This window comes from Triticum dicoccoides, chromosome 7A (genome assembly GCF_002162155.2).
Source record: "Triticum dicoccoides isolate Atlit2015 ecotype Zavitan chromosome 7A, WEW_v2.0, whole genome shotgun sequence".
Lineage (NCBI taxonomy): Eukaryota > Viridiplantae > Streptophyta > Magnoliopsida > Poales > Poaceae > Triticum > Triticum dicoccoides.
This window is the reverse complement of record NC_041392.1, coordinates 733,639,260-733,659,024: the sequence shown is the minus strand read 5'-3', so window position 1 is coordinate 733,659,024 and position 19,765 is coordinate 733,639,260. Positions and strand designations below refer to the sequence as shown.

The 19,765-nt window shown below is 41.0% G+C and overlaps 1 pseudogene; it reads left to right on the top strand.

The window, feature by feature from the left end:
• Window positions 1–11,481: 11,481 nt before the first annotated feature.
• LOC119334099 lies at window positions 11,482–17,393 on the top strand (annotated as a pseudogene).
• Window positions 17,394–19,765: the final 2,372 nt, after the last annotated feature.

Below are 19,765 nucleotides of genomic sequence, written 5' to 3'. Positions count from 1 at the left end.
GGTGCCTTAATATAGTTGGTCTTCCTCCAAGTATTACCGTTGGATATGTGTATTGCATTCCACTCTCTTGTTGAGAAATACACAACTTATGGAGGAACACAATTTATTTTGGCCTTCTAAGCTTTTCGCCCATTTTAGCAATCGATGCCAATGGGGGAGAAGTTTCAGAGAGTTTTGTGGATAAGTTTAGAGAGTTTTTTCTTCTTGCTTTGGTTTTGTACCTAAGCATTTGCATCTCATACACATGCATTATTGGTTGTTGCATTGCATGGTGATAAATAATTCCTTATATAAACTCTCTTGAAAATGATTGTCATCAATTACCAAAATGGGGGAGATTGAAAGGACATGCGGTGCCCCCATGTGTGGTTTTGGTAATTGATGACAATCTCTATGGAATAACGGTTGCCTTGAGTTATATTTGAAGGATTTGTTGAAGTCCATGTGTTGGTTTCAAGGAGTTTATGAGATGGCCAAAGTGCTTTTCAAGGAATTATCCAAAGATTGGTCATGTGTGAGTTGAGATGGCCAAAGTGCTTTTCAAGGAATTATCCAAAAGATTGGTCATGTCTGAGTTGAGCTTATTGCAAGCATGTCTTGAAGAATAAGATTGTGTGATCATTCATGTTTACCTTCAAGACATCATCCAAATGAAGAGAGTTGGAAAGATTCAATGTTGATCAAGACTAAGTCAAGAGTGAATCAAGTTGATCAACTCACAAAGCATAGAAGAAGTACCGAGAGGGATCAAGTGATCCCATGGTATGGTATGTTTCCATGGTCTTGCGTCAAGAGGAAGATCTCATACAACCCATGGAGGATGACATCAAGTGGTGATCGTCATCACGTTTGCAGTGTGCAAGTTCAAGTGGAGCAACTCGAAGAGAGGCTCACCCATAATGGAGTATGGGGGAGCAATCAAGCTTGAAGCTTGTTGTCCATTGTGGTGTCAATGGAATTGTGAAGATGTGCCAAAGAGTGGCTCACCCATAGTGGAGTATGGGGGAGCAATCAACTAGTCTTCATCGAGCCAACACAATCAAGAAAGGTGGTCCAACTTGAGGAAGTCAAGATCGTCATCATCTAGCTCAAGTGGACTATGTGAAAGGCAAAGGTTTGCACTTGATATGTTTTCTATTTTACCGGTCTCATAGTGGTAGTTGGGAGACCGGGTTGTAGGATCGATTGCCGTACTATCAAGGGGGGCTCTCTAGGGAGTAGCTTGATCGTATCATTAGTCGAGAGCTCAAACCATTTCATCCTTGCATCATCTTTCTTGGTTCTTGTTTGGTTCCATTGTTAGTCTGAGAGCTTATGGTCATCTTGATGACAAGTTTGAGTTCATCGAAAACGAAGTTCGCATGCATCTTCTATGATGTTTTCGATGTTGGAGGTTTTACCGGTCTTTCCGAGGAAGGGTTCTCACCATTTTATTATGGTCCTTTTCTCATTTGCTTATTATTGATTTTTCTCTCAAGATTGTGTTAGCCCTTGTCATTAGCTTTCCAACAAACTTGGTTTCGTTGAATTCGGAGCTCGTATGCGAAAGTTGTGGCTGTTTTGATATTGCCTGTTTTACACAGAGAGGTTGTACCGCTTGACCGGTACAACCGGTGTTTGGAGCGGTTGTACCGCTCCCGAACTGGTCCGGAGGTTGTACCGGTCATGTATCGCTCTACCACCGGACTGTTCTCTGTTGTGGTGCGGTTGTTGGGCGGTTGTGGGCCGGTTGTACCGCTTATTGCCTGTTACCGGTTGTACCGGTGCTCATAGAGGTTGTACCGCTCCTATGTTATTCTGTACATAACGGGCAGATTCGTGGGGACCTATTTAAGGGGGTATTCTCCCCCAATGGTTCTCTATCTCTGGAGCTTGTTTTTGCCCCCATTGTTGACCTTCTTTGAGCTTGCTAACTCTCACTCCCTCCATGGATTCTTGCTAGTTTTTGAGGGAAAAGAGAGAGGAGATCTAGATCCACATTTCCACCAATCACTTTCTCCTCTATGTGAGGGGAACCCCTTGGATCTAGATCTTGGAGTTCTTGGTGTTCTCCTTCTTGTACTTCCTCTCATTTTCCTCCCTAGCATTAGTTGCTCTAGTGGGATTTGAGAGAGAAGGACTTGGGCACTCCGTGTGCCCTTGCCATTGCATTTGGTGCATCGGTTTGAGTTCTCCACGGTGATACGTGGAAGTGAAGTTTGAGAAGCTTATTACTCTTGGGTGTTTGGGCACCCTAGAGCTTGTTCCTCTTGGGTTCCTTGGCGCCCTAGATGGTTGGTGTTGTTCGGAGCTCAATCATTGTGGTGTAAAGCTCCGGGCAAGCGTCGGGGTCTCCAATTAGGTTGTGGAGATCGCCCCGAGCAATTTGACGGGTACCGGTGACCGCCCCCAAGGGTTGCCAAAGTGTACGGGTTCGGTGACCGCCCCCAAGGGTTGCCATTTGTACGGGTTCGGTGACTGCCCTCAAGGGTCCCTTAGTGGAATCACGGCATCTTGCATTGTGCGAGGGCGTGAGGAGATTACGGTGGCCCTAGTGGCTTCTTGGGGAGCATTGTGCCTCCACGCCGCTCCAAACGGAGATTAGCATCCGCAAGGGTGTGAACTTCGAGATACATCATCGTCTCCGCGTGCCTCGGTTATCTCTTACCCGAGCTCTTTACTTATGCACTTTACTTTGTGATAGCCATATTGTTTCTTGTCATATATCTTGCTATCACATAGTTGCTTGTCTTGATTAGCATAAGTTGTTGGTGCACATAGGTGAGCCTTATTGTTTTAGGTTTTGTGCTTGACAAATTAACCGCTAGTTTTATTCCGCATTTGTTCAAGCCTAAATCGTAATTATTTTAGAACGCCTATTCACCCCCCCCCCTCTAGGTGACATCCACGATCTTTCAGAAGGTTTCATTCCGTTTGGACTCCGTTTGATATTCCTTTTCTTCGAAACCTTAAAATAGGCAAAAAAACAGCAATTTGGATTGGGCCTCCGATTAGTAGGTTAGTCCCAAAAATGATATAAAAGTGTAAAATAAAGCCCATTAACATCCAACATAGATAATATAATAGCATGGAGCAATCAAAAATTATAGATATGTTGGAGACGTATCAAGCATCCCCAAGCTTAATTCCTGCTCGCCCTCGAGTAGGCAAATGATAAAAGAAGAATGTTTGATGTGGAATGCTTTCTAACATATGTCTCAATGTAATTTTTCTTTATTGTGGCATGAATGTTCAGATCCATAAGATTCAAGATATAAGTTTAATATTGACATAAAAATAATAATACTTCAAGCATACTAACTAAGCAATCATGTCTTCTCAAAATAACATGGCCAAAGTAAGTTATCCCTACAAAATCATATAGTCTGGCTATGCTCCATCTTGAACACACAAAATATTTAAATCATGCACAACCCCAATGACAAGCCAAGCAATTGTTTCATAATTTTGATGTTCTCAAACTTTTTCAATCTTTACGCAATACATGTGCATGAGCCATGGATATAGCACTATATGGTGGAATAGAATGGTGGTTGTGGAGAAGACAAAAGAGGAGAAGATAGTCTCACATCAACTAGGCGTACCAATGGGCTATGGAGATGCCCATTAATAGATATCAATGTGAGTGAGTAGGGATTGCCATGCAACGGATGCACTAGGGCTATAAGTGTATGAAAGCTCAACAAAAGAAACTAAGTGGGCGTGCATCCAACTTGCTTGCTCACAAAGACCTAGGGCAATTTAAGGAAGCCCATCATTAGAATATACAAGCCAAGTTCTATATTGAAAAATTCCCACTAGTATATGAAAGTGATATTATAGGAGACTCTCTATCATGAAGATCATGGTGCTACTTTGAAGCACAAGTGTGGAAAAAGGATAGTAACATTGCCCTTCTCTCTTTTTCTCTCATTTTTTGTGGGCCTTTTTTATGGCCTTTCTCTTTTTCTTTCATTTTTTCGTCCGGAGTCTCATCCCAACTTGTGGGGGAATCATAGTCTCCATCATCCTTTCCTCACTTGGGACAATGCTCTAATAATGATGATCATCACACTTTTATTTACATACAACTCAAGAATTACAACTCGATACTTAGAACAAAATATGACTCTATGTGAATGCCTCCGGCGGTGTACCACGATGTGCAATGACGCATGAGTGACATGTATGAAAATTATGAGCGGTGGCTTTGCCACAAATACGATGTCAATTACATGATCATGCAAGCAATATGACAATGATGAAGCGTGTCATAATAACGGAACGATGGAAAGTTGCATGGCAATATATCTCAGAATGGCTATGAAAATGCCATAATAGGTAGGTATGGTGGCTGTTTTGAGGAAGGTATATGGTGGGTTTATGGTACCGGCGAAAGTTGCGCGATACTAGAGATGCTAGCCATGGTGGAAGGGTGAGAGTGCGTATAATCCATGGACTCAACATTAGTCATAAAGAACTCACATACTTATTGCAAAAATCTACAAGTTATCAAAGAAAAGTATTACGCGCATGCTCCTAGGGGGATAGATTGGTAGGAAAAGACCATCTCTCATCCCCGACCGCCACTCATAAGGAAGACAATCAATAAATAAATCATGCTCCGACTTCGTCACATAACGGTTCAGCATACGTGCATGCTACGGGAATCACAAACTTTAACACAAGTATTTCTCAAATTGACAACTACTCAACTAGCATGACTCTAATATCACCATCTCCATATCTCAAAACAATTATCAAGTATCAAACTTCTCATAGTATTTAATGCACTTGTATTAAAGTTTTTATTATTGCCATGTTGTTGTAAAGGACTCTCAAAATAATATAAGTGAAGCATGCGAGATCAATTACTTCTATAAAATAAAACCACCACCGTGCTCTAAAAGATATAAGTGAAGAATTAGAGCAAAAACCATATAGCTCAAAAGATATAAGTGAAGCACATGGAGTAAAAAATTATATAACTCAAAAGATATAAGTGAAGCACATAGAGTATTCTAATAAATTTCAAATCATGTGAGTCTCTCTCAAAAGGTGTGTACAGCAAGGATGATTGTGGTAAAATAAAAATCAAAGACTCAAATCATACAAGACGCTCCAAGCAAAACACATATGATGTGGTGAATAAAAATATAGCTCCAAGTAAAGTTACTGATAGACGAAGACGAAAGAGGGGATGCCTTCCGGGACATCCCCAAGCTTAGGCTTTTTGGTGTCAATAATTGCACCAATCGTTCTAAGGAAAGGTCTACCAAGAATAATAGGACAAGAAGGATTGAAATCTATATCAAAAACAGTGAAATATACGGGAACATAATTCCTATTTGCAACAATAAGAACATTATTAATTCCTCCCATATGTTTCTTAATAGTGGAATCCGCAAGGTGCAAGTTTAAAGAACAATCATCAAAATCATGGAAGCCTAACAAATCACACAAAGTTTTTGGAATCGTGGAAACACTAGCACCCAAATCACACAAAGCATAACACTCATGATCTTTAATTTTAATTTTAATAGTAGGTTCCCACTCATCATAAAGTTTTCTAGGGATAGAAACTTCCAACTCAAGTTTTTCTTCATAAGATTGCATCAAAGCATCAACGATATGTTTAGTAAAAGCTTTATTTTGACTATAAGCATGAGGAGAATTTAGCACGGATTGCAACAAGGAAATACAATCTATCAAAGAGAAATTATCATAATTAAATTTCTTGAAATCCAAGATAGTGGGTTCATTGCTATTTAAAGTTCTAATCTCTTCAATCCCACTTTTAACAATTTTTGCATCAAGATCTAAAGACTCCAAATTTTTAGAACACCTTCTAGGTAAAGCTGGCTCATCTTCAGCCCCATCATTATCAAGATTCATATTGCAAAACAAAGATTTAATAGGGGACACATCAATAACTTTTAGATCTTCATCCTTATTATCATGAAAACTAGAGGAACACGCTTTCACAAAACAATCTTTCTTAGCACGCATTCTAGCGGTTCTTTCTTTGCACTCATCAATGGAAATTCTCATGGCTTTGAGAGACTCGTTGATATCATGCTTAGGTGGAATAGATCTAAGTTTCAAAGAATCAACATCAAGAGAAATTCTATCCACGTTCCTAGTCAACTCATCAATCTTAAGCAATTTTTCTTCAATCAAAGCATTGAAACTCTTTTGTGAACTAATAAATTCTTTAATATTAGATTCAAAATCAGAGGGCATCTTATTATAATTTCCATAAGAATTGTTATAGGAATTACCATAACTATTAGAGGAATTACTAGGAAACGGCCTAGAATTAAAATTACCTCTATACGCGTTATTACCAAAATTGTTCCTACCAACAAAATTCACATCCATAGATTCATTATTATTCTCAATCAAAGTAGACAAAGGCATATCATTAGGATCAGTAGGAGAACTCTTATTAGCAAACAATTTCATAAGTTCATCCATCTTCCCACTCAAAACATTAATTTATTCTATCGCATGCACTTTTTTACTAGTAGATCTTTCGGTGTGCCATTGAGAATAATTAACCATAATATTATCTAGGTGTTTGGTAGCTTCTCCTAAAGTGATTTCCATAAAATTGCCTCTCGCGAATGAATCTAAAATATTTCTAGAAGAAAAATTCAATCCGGCATAAAAATTCGGTATAATCATCCAAAGATTCAAACCATGTGATGGGCAATTACGTATCATTGATTTCATCCTCTCCCAAGATTGTGCAACATGTTCATGATCAAGTTGCTTAAAATTCATAATATCGTTTCTAAGAGAGATGATCTTAGCGGGAGTAAAATACTTAGATATAAAAAAGCATCTTTCCACTTATTCCATGAACCAATACTATTTTAGGCAAAGACGAAAACCAAGCTCTAGCACGATCTCTAAGCGAAAACGGGAATAGCTTCAATCTAACAATATCATTATCCACATCTTTATTCTTTTGCACATCACCCAAATCAACAAAGTTGTTTAGATGGGTAGCGGCATCTTCACTAGGAAGGCCAGAAAACGGATCTTTCATGACAAGATTCAGCAAAGCAGTATTAATTTCACAAGATTTAGCATCGGTAAGAGGAGCAATCAGAGTGCTAATAAAATCATTATTGCTGGTATTGGCAAAGTCACACAATTTAGTATTATCTTGAGCCATCGTGACAAGCAAGCAATCTAACACACAAGCAAACAAGGAACGGGCAAAAAGGCAAATGGAAAAAGAGAAGGGGAACGAGAAGAGAGGGAGAGACGAAAAGAGGGCGAATAAAACGGCAAGGGTGAAGTGGGGGAGAGGAAAACGAGAGGAAAATGGCAAATAATGTAATGCGAGGGATAAGAGTCTGTGATGGGTACTTGGTATGTCTTGACTTGTGCTTGACTTGGCGTGAATCTCCCCGGCAACGGCGCCATAAATCCTTCTTTCTACCTCTTGAGCACTGGTTGGTTTTCCCTTGAAGAGGAAAGGGTAATGCAGGAAAGTATCGTAAGTATTTCCCTCAGTTTTTGAGAACCAAGGTATCAATCCAATAGAAGATCACACTCAAGTACCACACACCTACACAAACAAATAAGAACCTTGCAACCAACGCGATAAAGGGGTTGTCAATCCCTTCGCGATCACTTACGAGAGTGAGATCTGATAGGTATGATAAGATAATATTTTTGGTATTTTTATGATAAACAGAAACAAAAGATGCAAAGTAAAATAAATGGCAATAGAAATAACTAAATATTGGAAGATTAATATGATAGAAGATAGACCCGGGGGCCATTGGTTTCACTAGTGTCTTCTCTCAAGAGCATAAGTATTACGGTGGGTAAACGAATTGCTGTCGAGCAATTGATAGAATTGAGCATAGTTATGAGAATATCTAGGTATGATCATGTATATAGGCATCACGTCCGAGACAAGTAGACCGAAACGATTCTGCATCTACTACTATTACTCCACACATCGACCCCTATCCAACATGCATCTAGAGTATTAAGTTCAAGAGAACAGAGTAATGCTTTAAGTCAGATGTCATGATGTAGAGGGATAAACTCATGCAATATGATATAAACCCCATCTTTTTATCCGCGATGACAACAATACAATACGTATCGGTTCCCTTTCTGTCACTAGGATCGAACACCGCAAGATTGAACCCAAAGCTAAGCACTTCTCCCATTGCAAGAAAGATCAATCTAGTAGGCCAAACCAAACTGATAATTCGAAGAGATTTGCAAAGATAAACCAATCATACATAAAAGAATTTAGAGAAGAATCAAATATTGTTCATAGATAATCTGGATCATAAACCCACAATTCATCGGATCTCGACAAACACACCACAAAAGAAGATTACATCAAATAGATCTCCAAGAAGATCGAGGAGAACTTTGTATTGATATCCAAAGAGAGAGAAGAAGCCATCTAGCTAATAACTATGGACCCGTAGGTCTGAAGTAAACTACTCACACATCACCGGAGAGGCCATGGAGTTGATGTAGAGGCCCTCCGTGATCGATGCCCCCTCCGGTGGAGCTCCGGAAAAGGCCCCAAGATGGGATCTCTCGGGTACAGAACATTGCGGCGGTGGAATTAGGTTTTCGTGGTGCTCCTGGATGTTTGGGGGTACGTGGATATATATAGGAGGAAGAAGTACGTCGGTGGAGCAACGGAGGACCCACGAGGGTGGAGGGCACGCCCAGGGGGTAGGCACGCCCCCCTGCCTCGTGCCTTCCTCCGTTGTTTCTCGACGCACACTCCAAGTCTCCTGGATCATGTTCATTGAGGAAATCACGTTCCCGAAAGTTTCATTTCGTTTGGACTCCGTTTGATATTCATTTTCTTCGAAACCCTAAAATAGGCAAAAAAAAAGCAATTTGGGTTGGGCCTCCGGTTAATAGGTTAGTCCCAAAAATGATATAAAAGTGTACAATGAAGCCCATTAACATCCAAAATAGATAATATAATAGCATGGAGCAATCAAAAATTATAGATGACCTCCTGCTCGGCATCTTATTCGTCGTCTAGGCTGGGTGGGAGCTACATTGCCATGGTCAAAAATAAAAGTAAGTTTGGCCTTGTTGCAAAAGAACAAGAAAATTTCCATGATCCATAAACTACATTTTCCATGCTTGAACTTAATTTGCCATGGTGCAAATAAAATTGCGATCGTATTAAACGAGAAATGTGAGTAAAACAAATGTTGCCATGGGGCCATGGCAACTTTGTTAGAAAATCTTCTATATATAATGATCCATGGACTACAAAATGCCATGATCCATACAATATCATTCCCATGATACATACATTAAATTTTCCACGGTCCCGAATGTTGCAAAAAAAAGGAACAAAAATTTTCCATGGTCCATATAATTGGAAATTGCCATGCTCCATCAATTACATTTTCCTTGATACACACACTAATTTTTCCATAGTCCGTTCAAAAAAGAAAACTTGTCATGTTGCAAAAGAAGGAAGAAAATTTGCCATGCTCCATTAAATTAGAAATTGCCATGCGCCATAACCTACATTTTTCATGATATGTACACTAAGTTTGCCATGGTCCTGTTCACAAATAAATTTTGCCATGTTGCAAAGAAGGATGAAAAATTGCCATGCTCCATAAACTACCATTGCCATGAAGGATACACTAAGTTTGCCATGGTCCCGTTCAAAAGAAGATTTGCCATGTTGCCATGGTCCATATTGGTAAATTTGCCATGTGGAAAATAGATAAAATTGACATGGCAATCATAAAAATTAATATTTACAAAAGAAAAGGAAGAGGTTCAAGGAATTTGTCTGGGCATTATATGTAAATTTGCCTTGTCAATATAGGAAAATTTTCCATGGCTAATGAAAAGTAAAAATTGCCATATTTTTTCGATTTTATAATTTTCCATGGCAAATTATAAAAAGGGATAAAATGCCATGGCAACTTATCCTTAAAACAATAATTTGACCATGGCAACTATGACATCATTTTTCAATATAATTTCTTGCTTTGTCATCATAATTTGCCATGGCAAAAACATACCATAGAAAATAAAAATTTCCAATACCATCTGATGGCATTTTTTCGGAACGTTAAAAAGAAAAAATGAGAAAAAAAATGCCATGCCATGTGAAAAGCATGGCAGAAGAAGCTTATGTAGGTCGTAGCAATTGTGTGTATAAAAACAAAATTCCATTCTATGTGAAGCACAATTTTGCCAGGGGTTGTTATGAAAAAATTGCCATGGTACATTGACATGGTAAAAATGATCTCTGAAAACAAATATAAATTTGCCATGGTCTATGGAGAAACATGGCAAATTCATTATTGAAAAAATGTCGTGGTTGATATTTACTAAACAAATATATGGTAGCTATAAAAGGATTGTAAATTTGTCATGTCAACTGATGTAGATTAGAAGTTATCATGGCAACTTTTGATAAAAACAAAAATGCCATGGTGTATCAAAAAACATAGCAAATGGGTTCTATCAGTGGCAACTTTTGATAAAACAAAAAATGTATGCTTCAAATTTAAGTTTACACACAATCCAGTTTGACATGGTGAAAAACGATCTCTGACAATTGAATAGCAATTTTCCATGGTATAGGAAATTAGTAGCCAAAACGTATGAAAAGAAATTGCCATGGCAACTATTAAGTAAACACAAAAAGATGGAATCTATACACAAATATGCAATTCATAGTGAATTCCCCATGGTATATCCAATTAAACGGTACGTAATTCATGATAAATTCAGAGAAAAAAAATCACCTTGCAAGTTAAAACCACACGGCATTTTTTGGTCCAGTCTGCTCATGGCAAGTATTGTATAGTTAAGTACCTTGTCACGGTAACTTCCATTTTTCAAAAACAAAAATGGGCGATTGCAGTTTCTGTCATATAGGCATGGAAATTAGAAATAAACCACATGGGAACTTTTTTTCTTGTCTTGCCTTGTAAACTGAAATCACATGGCAACTTTTACAGCAAGTTGGCAATTCTAATGCACAATTCATATCTTCGTGGACGCACAACACAGCCACGGGAGCCACCGGTGAGGCGTGCAGGCATCGCACACTAAGCCAGCACGCGTGGGTCTGGTGCCTGTGTGTGTGCGAGTGTTGTAGGCCCATGTTGTCCATGGCCGAAAGACATGGTCTTGAGTGATGTGAGCGCCTACGGCCGAGCATGTACGCAAAGGGGGGAGGGGGAGTGACTCACCTCGGCAAGGATGATGGCACGTCCGGCGAGGCAGGGAAGGACCGAGGCGGTGTGGATGCACTCGAGAGCGGCGAGCTCGTGGATCCGCGCGTCCACGAAGGGGACGAGCTCCCCGGCGTGGGGGTAGATGTAGTCGCCGCGGCATGGGGATGGGAGCCCGATGGTCTCTCGCCCTCTTATTTCGGAGAGAACACGCCGCCCCGGGGAGAGGTCGGGCCGCCCAGAGGAAGAGGTCGCTCCGGCGGGGTGGATGCTGAATGTCCTCATGTCGCGGAGTTCTCCGAGGTGCGGGCCACCCTAGGAAACAGCTGAGACGGCGGAGCTGGGAGGCCGGAGGACGGGGATCTCGCCGGGGTGCGAGGGGACGGCTGTTGTGCGAGAGGACGAAAGGTGAGGGGAACATGACAGAGTGTGGTTTTGTGGGTTGGGTGAGCATTGACAAGTACGAGGATAAGGTTTTTTCGCTCTCTCGGTTTGGTTGCTGCCCGAACTATTCTGAAACGATGACTGGCACCAGATCATATCAAGATTCATTTTGTGTAAATCGGACGGTATGAAAAGCATTCGGACCGGATGTTTTCGTGCCACACGTGTGGCACTTATCATTTACGAAACATTTTATATTTGTGAACGGAAGAGGTAAGAGTACAGTTTACAGTTGAATCTATCTTCAAAGTCCATGTCACAAGTAGATCCACTCCTGGATACTTGATACGGTCAGTACATACGTGGAAGCCCTTGGTTTTGCTGCCGGGGTGAGATTTGTTAACAACTGAAGAGAGAGACAGACAACAGCATCCGTCCAAACCAATCCTGCCAAAACGGCGGAAATATCTGGGTCGAGACGAGATATCACGGACTAATTTTCGCCTTGTTCTTTGTCTTCTCCTCTCCTTGTTGAACAACCGCACGAGCCCACGGTGGCGGACATGGATACGGCGGCGCAGACCATCGTCCCGGCCGCCTGCGCGCTGCAGGCTTGGTCGGCCCGCGCCGGCATCGCCCTTGAGGTGGAGGGGCTCACGGCGGCCCTCGATGGCGCCAGGCAGACGCTCGACGCCGCCGCGGCAGGCGGCGAGCTGCAGAACAGGTCTCTCCATGGGTTCCTCCTTAAAGATTTCCGCCGCGAGGTGTTCCGGGCCGACACGCTGCTGGACGAACTGGACTACCACCGCATCCGGGAAGAGGGACGGGCGGAGGCTGCCGGCGCCATCGACGAGGTTGTCCACGCTTCTGATTCCCGTTTTTTTCTCACCCATTCATTTAGGCATAGTATATCGCTTAGCCTTCTTCAGTACATATGTTTCGGACATTTTTGTTTAATCTGTTAGTATATGAACAACCTTATGGACCAATTGAACCACACTAGTATTGTCGATCCATCATTATCCTTGGATCCATCTAAACTTCAGCTTGTCGACAAGGTTGTCCACGCTTCCGATTCCCATTTCTATTTGTTCATTCATTCATTTAGCCTTAGTGGAGCTAGATGCTCCTTCTAAGCTGATTTGTTTCTGATATTTTTATTTCATCTGAACCTGATAGTCTGTGAACCGCCTTATGGACCAAATGGAGCATGGAGAAATTCGTGACAGCAAGTCTGATGATTTATTCCAGCAGAACCGCACTAGTACTGTTGATCCATCATCAGCCTTGGATCCATCTAAACTACAGCTTGTCGTGTACGGCGCCGACGAGGCAAATTCTGTTGTGCCACGGATGAAGCTAGATAAGAATGAGATCTTATATAGGATATCAGACAGTGTCAATCAGCTCAATGAGATGCAACGTGACGCACGCAAGGCGCTCAAACTTGAGGAGCTGGACTTCCTTGCTCTCAGAATGGGCTCTCCAGACACGGACTTCAGGGAGACAACTCCTGCTGTTATTGAACCCAGAATTTATGGGAGGGACAAGGAGCAGAGTCATATAATCAACACACTTGTGTGTAGTGAAACAAAGGATGAAGGTATATCAGTTTTCGCCATTGTCGGAAACGGCGGTGTTGGCAAGACCACCTTAGCCCGTTTGGTGTATAATGATGCTAGCATCGCACAGCATTTTATCCTGCGTCTATGGATCTATGTGTCTGTTACTTTTGATGAGGTTAAGCTTACACATGATTTGCTTGAATGCATATATGGTGATAGATTTGAGGGGATTGAGGACTTGACCAAGCTCCAAAAGTTTGTCGAGGATGGAGTGAAGTCAAAGAGGTTACTACTTGTTATGGATGACATATGGGAAGACCATGACCTGAGTCGATGGGACACATTCCTAGCTCCACTTCGCAGCACTAAAGTCAAGGGAAATAAGGTTTTGGTAACCACAAGGAAATTTTCTGTTGCGAAAATGACAGGCGCAAAGGATGAAATTAAGCTGGACGGTCTAACGGAAGAGAATTTTTGGGCTTTATTCAAGGAATGTGCATTTGGGAACAGGAAAGAGCAACAGAAGCTAGTGTATATCGGGCGTCAGATAGCAGAGAAATTAAAGGGATATCCTTTGGCTGCTAAAACTGTTGGAACACTACTAAGAAAAAAGCTTGATGTTGAGCATTGGAGGAAAATTTTAGACAGCACTGAATGGAAATATCAAGAAAGCAACGAAGACATCATACCGGCATTGAGGATTAGCTACAACCATCTGCCTTTCCTTCTTCAACCGTGCTTCTCATATTGTTCACTGTTCCCTAAGAATTACCATTTCAATGCTGAACAACTGGTTAACATATGGATTGCACACGGTTTTGTGCGTCCCAAAGAAAGCAAAAGAATAGAAGATGTAGGACGTGATTATTTCAATGAGCTCGTGGACTGTGGGTTTATTCAATACGAACCAACAGGGCTTTCTTACATCATGCATGATCTGATTCACGATCTAGCACAGATGGTTTCTTCTGATGAATGTTTTACTATAGATGCTCTAGGATCTAGAGAAACACCAAAGTTTGTTCGCCATGTTAGTGTTGTTACAGAATCAGCATATCGTCCAAAAGGAGATGGCAGTATGGCACCTAATGAATCTTTCAGACAGGAATTTGTTGAAGCAATTGGTGCATTCCAACCTAAGAACGTGAGCACAATTATGTTGATTGGTAGATATGACTCAAACTTTTCTGAAGTATTTCGAGACAAATTCGATGAGTTCAGAGCCATTCGTGTATTAAAACTGGAAATGATGTTTGATGATTTGAGTTCTTTGATATGTAACCCTGCAGCATTTATTCATCTTCGTTATCTGGAGCTGCGCGCTGCTTATGCAACTTCAAATTTGCAGTTGCCAGAGTCCATATGTAGACTGTACCATCTAGAGGTCATTGACATTAATATAATACATAATTTTGGATCTCATATGGAGTTACCAAGAGGGTTCAGCGATCTTGTAAACCTGCGCCACTTTCTTGCCTTTGAGAATTTACATGAGAAAATTGCTGCTGTTGGGAAACTGAAATTTCTTCAGGAGCTCAAGGCTTTCAATGTAAGTAAGAACAAAGAATTTAGTATTGATCAATTAAGCACTCTATCGGAGCTCAGAGGATCACTGAAAATATATGACCTTGGAAATGTTGAGAGCAAAACGGAGGCTATGATGGCTAGGCTTGAGGACAAGGTATACTTGAGTGGCTTACATTTGTCATGGGGTAAAATGCAAGGCAATGCTGCTTCTCACACAGTAGTACTTGAAGGATTTCAACCACCCACAAGCCTCAGATGTCTCAGAATTGACGGACATAGAGGTGCTACTCCCAAATGGTTAACCCCAGATTTCACACTTACATCGTTGCAATCTCTTCATCTGGAGCATTGCCTGGACTGGGTAGACCTTCCACCTATTGCAAAGATGCCATTCCTTAAAGAGTTGCACTTGGTTCGCATGTTTAGAATCAGAAAATTGCTAATTGGTCCCCTGGAGGTGTTGGAGCTACGTGAGATGCCTCGATTGACAGATTGCACTGTCTTAGATGAAGAGTACTCATCCAAAAGTATACGAGTTCTTGAAATTATGTCATGTTATCACTTGAAGAAGCTACCATTTTTGCAGAATTCCGGTAACCTGGAGAATGAGCAAAGACTACCAAATCTCCACCGAGTTCATATACATGATTGGCTAGGATCCGAAGAGTTACCAGCACTCCCTGTCAGCAGAATACTAACTGATTTGGACATTTCAAATCCTGGCTCAGTTCGACCCATGTCGTTCCGTCTCAAGCACGCAGTTGGATCAGATGGGCTGACCCTAACAATTAGTGGCCATACCAACCTAAAAAGTTTGGATGAGAAAGTGTTGGCATTCAATAATCTTACTGCTTTAGTAGAAATTGAAATTACAAGCTCTCCAGATCTATCTTATCTCGCATGGAATAGCTTGCAACAGTTGATATCCCTAAGAAAGTTCACATTGTCTTCTTGCCCCAAGGTATTCTCTTCATTCACAACCGGATACATGCTCCCACCTTCACTTGTAGATCTCAACTTGTCAAGGTGCGACATTACTGGGAATCAACTATCCAGGGTGCTGGCTAATCTTCCCAATCTGTCATCCTTGAAGATAGCATATTGTGATAAGATAACATCGCTGGCTGTAGGCTTATCATCGAATGATATAGATTCAATGCATGAAGGACTATGTTGCATCCCAGTCCACTGTTTGACGAGCATACGACAGTTGCACATCTCTTCTGACATGGCTTTTTTGAGCAGGAAGGGCCTAGCAGAATTCAGTTCCCTTGAAAAACTTGTTATAAAAGGTTGTGCCGAGCTTCTTAAATCCATGGTTCTCCAAGCAGGATTAGAGTCAGACAACTGTATAATTCTTCCCTCTTCATTGGTAAATTTAATGATCGATAATTTGCCCAACATGCTATTGAAGCACTCAAGCCTCACCTCCCTTGTTCAGCTAGACTTGGAGCAGAGTCCTAGTTTAACATCGGTTTACCTGCTTTCATGTACAGCGTTACACACATTGGTATTCAAAGAATGCCATTTGCTATCTTTATGTGAAGGTTTTCAGGCCCTTATTCGACTCAGCACATTGACTTTAAAGTATTGCCCAAGCATGAAGTCTTTGGGACTGCAGTCTTGCGTGGCACTGCGACACCTGCATGTGGAAGGTTGCGACGCGTTATCGACACTTGAGAGCTTAGTGTGCCTTCCACTACTCATTGAATTGCATCTGATCAAGAATCAAAAATTGGTTTCTCTCAAGTTGCATCCTCATGCTGCACTGGAGAGCTTGAACATTAGAGAATGCTCTATATTGTCTTCATGGGAACAGTTGAACTCCCTTCGAAACCTTAAACGTCTGGAAATCCGAGATGCTCCTAACTTCGTGTCAGCATGGAACCGTATGGCTCAAGAGGCTGAAATTGCCGACCAACATGTGTGCTTACCACTTGAGACACTTCATATCGATGAACCCAGTTTTCTCACAGTAGCCGTGTGTAGGCTCCTGGCCTCTCTTAAGGAACTCCGCATTGGTCTTGCTCGGGATTCTCACGATGTGGGCTGCCAGATTACGAGATTCACTGATGGGCAGCAGGAAGCGCTACAACTTCTGCACTCACTCCATCGTCTTGAGCTGTCGTCCTTGATGAATCTTCAGATGCTGCCCTCAGAGTTGCATCTGCTTCCGTCATTACAGTATTTGATCATAAACAAATGTGAGAGCATCATGTCGCTACCAGAAAAAGGTCTTCCAGCTTCGCTCAAGCTTCTCGATGCCGATAAGTGTAGCTCTGAACTGTATGAACAATGCAAGCAAGTAAGAGGACTCAAATGGTTGTGCATCCATGGACGCGAGCACGAAAAGTGCTAGCTTGTTTATCTGAAGGTATGCAATATTTTTTCTTATTTACATCTTTATATTACACGTGAGTATGCAGTTCTCTCCAGCTAAAACCATGTTTTTCATTCTAGTTATCTGTACGGCAGTTTACTGCAATAAACAATTGTTTCATAGGCAACTTGAATAATTACAAAGAATAACAAATAAACAAAGGATAGACTTCTAGTGCCTTGTGCGTGCAATACTGGAAACTCCATAGTTTCATCTGCTAACATGATATATAAGATGCATGACAACAAGGACTCGATGTCGGAATGGTGATACATTAATATTGTAGAATCTTCTGAATAACTGAGTGCCTCTTCTTAACAGGAGGATTTCAGTTGGTGATGATGGTGGCGGTATGTCATGCCTTGCTATTTTTACACCTCACTAACAGGAGGCATACAGCAGGTGATTGATCTCTTTGGCCACGCCATTGCTTTATGGGCCCTAAGTTGTTGGCTAGATGGTTTCACCCGAAAACATGTGTAAAATGAAGTTCTCCGCTGCTTTCCATGTAGATATTCACATAGTTTGTTGTGTGCAAGTGTAATGCCCCAGCCCAACCACCGGTTTCGGCTGTAACGTCGAGTTACCACCTGAGATCTTAGATGAGCTTCCAACAAAATGGTGCGGCTTTTGTTATGAGTAAATCATTCCTATTAAGCCCAGACGTCACAACAAGGCCCGTGATTATCTTCCTTTTCGAAGACAAAAATATCTTAACGCGGCATTGTGTGTGGCACGCAATTGTTTTGGCTGTTGTTCAAAATGAATCCTTCTGCATTGTTTCATTGTAAATCTGCATTATTTCATCTATTTTTGCGGAGGGCATTATTTCTTCTGCTACTGAGATGTGGACAATGGGAGCGTTATTTTAGTTTCATCTATTTCTGATGCAGAACATCAATATTGGCGCACAAACAGACATGCAAGGTCTGTTTGTGTCATTGTGTCGTGAGTTTAGTCGGGGTTTCCAAGAATTGTAATTCATGAGGAAGAAGTTCAGCTGGAGTTCCCAAGAATTGTAATTCCCGCAAAAAAAAAGAATTGTAATTCACGAGGAAGGAGTTCAGCTGGAGTTCCCAAGAATTGTAATCCACGAAGGAGTTTAGCCAGAGTTTCAAAGAATTGTCCTCCCTCTATAAAAAAATATAAAAGCGTTTAGATTACTATTTTAGTGATCTAAACGCTCTTATATTTCTTTAAAAGGAGTAATTCACAAGGAAGGACTTTAGCCAGAGTTTCTAAGGGTTGATTGCTAGATACATCCATTTGAGTGACAAGTAATTTCAGACGAAAGGAGTATATGTTATCTTTCTCATACGTAGAACATTATTGACCCAAACTAAGCTTTGGCAGTTCGTTGGCGAACGAATTAATGTGCATGGTTTGTTGTATTGCCGGAGTTTCCAAGGGTTGTAGTTCACAAGGAAGGATCTTAGCCGGAGGTTTCAAGGGTTGTAGTTCGGAAGGAGTTTAGTCGGAGTTTCCGAGAGTTGGTCATTATGATTTTACCTTTTCTCATGCTGAACGTTAACGTTGGCATACAAACCACTAGTAACATGCATGGTTTGCTTTTACTCGTTGTGTGTTGAGTTCTGCTGGTGTTCCCAAGTGTTGTAGTTCACAAGGAAGGATCTCTGTAGAAAACATATCAGAATCTTCCTCTCCTCAGGGTGCTTTCATACTACCTACTCCCTCCGTTCCTAAATATTTGTCTTTTTAGATATTTCAAATGGACTACTACATACGGATGTATATAGACATATTTTAGAGTGTAGATTCACTCATTTTACTTCGTATGTAGTCACTTGTTGAAATCTCTAGAAAGGCAAATATTTAGGAATGATGGAGGGAGTACAACGCAGCAAAAACGCAATGATTTAAAAAACATAACAACCCTGATGCTAAGTGTATCTATCATGCCACAAAATATCTAATCCAAATTCAATCCCCGGCCTGGGAAACAAAAAATGAGATACACCTGAGTGAAAATAGTCTAAAAGTTCAAATATGCTATGAGTACGTAGTACATGTTTTGGTGCTATTCAAGATTCTATTGCCATTTCTGTTTCCTGAGTTGTAGATTAAAATTTTGTGGTGTGGTAGACGCATATTGTATCAATATTGTAAAAAAAACTCAAAGCTTTTTGTGGTCCGTTCTTTGTATCTTTTTAATAATTAGCACAAAAGCACCACAAGAGGGAGGAAGCACTTGAAATGTTCTTGAGCTTCTGTAGCCGGAGGGAGTACTATACAATTTGCGTGTTGCTTGAGGAGAGAATCCCCTACATCTATAGCTTCTGGCGAACTTATAGCCTCAAGCCACTCATTTAAGGGAAGACTGCTATTATCTGCCAAGCTCTATGAATTGAGCCCAGCAAAAGCCTACGGAAAGAACAGAGTGTTAAGGCATGTACAATGATGATATCTTAAGAGTGTCATGTAGGATAAACGTCCAGGTAGAGGAGAGAGAGAAACCCTAAAAAAAGACTCATCTTCTCTTAGTTAAGAGATAGTCCACATATTTAGGTATATCTAGTTACTAGAGATAAGAGTGAGAGATAATCCACCGTACATCAGATCTTTATTTGGATTTCTAGATTACATGAGGTGCTTAAGATAAGACTATATTATCAGTCACTTTACATGTCATTAGAAGACATGGTATAACAATGACTCTAACAAAATTATTTGTGATTCCTTGAAAATCTGAT